The following is a 2900-nucleotide window of genomic DNA, read 5'->3' on the forward strand; positions in this document are numbered from 1 at the left end:
AACTTTAGACTTGTTCCTGCCCCTCCCTCCCTGTTGGTGGTGATACCATCCTATTTTGTCCTATAAACTGTCTTCTTATCAAATATATGTGTATATTCATTATTCCTAATATGATAATAAGGTCCCAGTGGGCTTGTCCTGAGTGTGAAACGCTTTTGAACTGTAATGAGTTAATGCACTTCCCAGAGAAACCTGTTTACTGTCTAGGAGGGAGAAGGACACTGCCAGATTTTTTTTAAAAATTAACACCTGGAAAAAAACAAAACAAACATCCTGGATCTGCCCTTCGGGTTTTCTCTCTCTTGCTGTGACATCAGTCCCCTCTGCCAGCCCTTCTGTGTCCGGCTCAGTCTGTGAGCCACACCCATCCGTGGCCCGTGGCAGCAGGGGACACGGTGGAATCGATGAGCAGTAAAACACCCGTGGGAAAATGAGTCATCTTAGGGAAGGTGGTCAGAGCTGGCAGGAGAGCCCAGGGCGGGTCGCCCGGGAGCACATTCCTCTCCACAGCAGCTGGGAGCCTGCTCTGTCATGTGCCTCGTGTGTGTGACACGAAGGTGAAATAAAACATTCCTGGGGGGGCTGGTGAGATGGCTCAGTGGTCTAAAGCACCTATCTAGAACAAGCTAAGCAAAGCACAGAGACCGCGGTTCAATCCCCAGCACCACATGCCAGCCAGCCCCGCCCCCTGGTGGGCTGAGCTGGCTACACACACACACACACACACACATAAATAAATTTAAAAAAAAAAAAAAATTCCTGGGCTAGGGGGTGACAGTGCTTGCCTGGCATATTGGAGGCTCTGGCTTTGATCCTCAGCACCATAAACAACAACAAAGATAATCATTTTAAAAATAAAACATCTCTGTAGAGCTGCATAAGGACTGAGCCGTGCAGGGGAGAAACAGCACAGAATCTGAGATTTAGAGTTTGGCACGGGAGAGCAGGGAGCTCTGGAAGCAAGCACCAAGCGGGGGGCGGGTGAGAAGGCACAGATGGGGAAGATAATTCCGGAAGATTTGCAGGCTGTCGTGAATATAATTCCCTCTTGGTCTTTTCATAAGGGACTGTGGAAAGCCTTTTAACATTGTTTTCCAATTATTTTTGGAGAAGAAAGGAACCAATGCATTCTGTTTGTGGCCAAACAGGTGGGAAGAGAAGGTCTGGTTTTATATGAAGTTATTTAAAGGAATGAACATACTGAGCTTGTAGCCGCTTGGATGTATTATTTTTGCTAATCTGTTATATTCTGAGATGGAGTCTTCCAATAGTTATTTTTCCCTTTTTACGTTTACTTTCAAATTGCTTTTCATATCAGTACTTCTTTGTGTGGATTCTCAGGCTTTAAGCATCAATGAACATAGTTAGGCATGTGGTCACACCTGTATTCCCAGAATTGCTGGAAGGCTGAGACAGGAAGATTACAAATTCAAGCTCAGCCTGGACAATGTAGTGGCCTAGTGAGACCCTGGCACAGAATAAAAAAGAAGACTGAAAATGTAGTTCAGGACCAAAGTTCTCCCAAAAATTTGAAAAAACAAAGGCAGTGTGAACAACTGCCTCCCCGCTCCCCAACTGCCACACCCTCCCTCAAAACTTGAGCCTGCAAAATTCTAAAAGGTATATGCAAAATAATGTGTAAAAGCTAGGCATAATGGTACACACCTGTAATCCCAGCATTTGGTAGGCCGAACAGGAGAACTGCCACAAATTTGAGGCCAGCCTGGGCTATAGAGTGAGTTTAAGGACAGTGGACTACAAAGAGAGAACTTGTCTCAAAGGGGGAAAAAAATGCAAAAGTACTAAAAGGTAAGAAGGGGTCTGTAACTCAGTGTAAAGGTGCTGGGTTTGATCCCCAGTTCCACTGCTGCTACTGCTGCTGATGTGGTCCAGGGTCAAAAAAGTCTTTTTATTCTGGAGAGAATATTCTCTCTCCCCCCCCCCCTCTCTCCAGCTCAGCCCACCGTGGGGGGTGGGGCTGGGGTGGCATGTGGTATCAGGGATTGAACTGTGGTCTCCTGCACCTGAACTATCTCACTGGCCCCTGGAGAGATTATTCTTTAATTTTTTTTTTCTTTTCTTTTCTTTTTGTATTTGAGAGAAGGGTCTACAGGGTATTCAGGGTCTCACTACTAGATCAGACTCATAGTGATCCACCTGTTTACAGCCTCCCAAGAGCTGGGATTACAGGCACGTGCCACCATGCCTAGTTTCAGTTGCCCTCTCAGCCTGCCCCCAGGGTCAAGGCCGGCATAGCAGGCTCGGGATTGAACCCTGGCCCCTGCACCTGCTTGCAGGCGCTTTAATCCATTGAGCTATTTGGCCAGCCCTGGAGGGAATATTGTTGCAGTAATCCCAGTACTAAAGCTGAGGGAAGCAGAAAGATCCCTGTGAGTTCAAGGCCAGCCTGGGATACATAGTGATTTTTTTTTTGTGGAACTGGGGATTGAACTCAGATCCTTGCATTTGCCAGTCAAGCACTTATCCTACTGAGCCATCTCCCCAGCCCCTACATAGTGATTTTTTAAGGCTAGCTTGAGCTACATTTTGTCTCAAAAAATAAAACAAACGAAAGACCAAATAAAAGGGCTGGTGAGATGGCTCAGTGGTCTAAAGCACCTACTTAGAACAAGCTTAGCAAAGCACAGGGACCACGGTTCAATCCCCCAGCACCACATGCCAGTCAGCCCTGCCCCCTGGGGGGCTGAGCTGGCCACACACACACACACACACACATACACACACACACACACATAAATAAATAAATAAAATAAAATAAAACTACAGCTGCTAAAACTGAAAAGGTGAATTTTAATAAGCATCTGCAGGCTTTATTAACTAGGACAAAAAAAATAAATAAAAAGAGTTATTCTCGGGGCTGGTGAAATGGCTCAGTGGTC

The sequence above is a fragment of the Octodon degus genome, unplaced genomic scaffold (assembly GCF_000260255.1).
Source record: "Octodon degus isolate 3935 unplaced genomic scaffold, OctDeg1.0 scaffold00079, whole genome shotgun sequence".
Taxonomy (NCBI): domain Eukaryota; kingdom Metazoa; phylum Chordata; class Mammalia; order Rodentia; family Octodontidae; genus Octodon; species Octodon degus.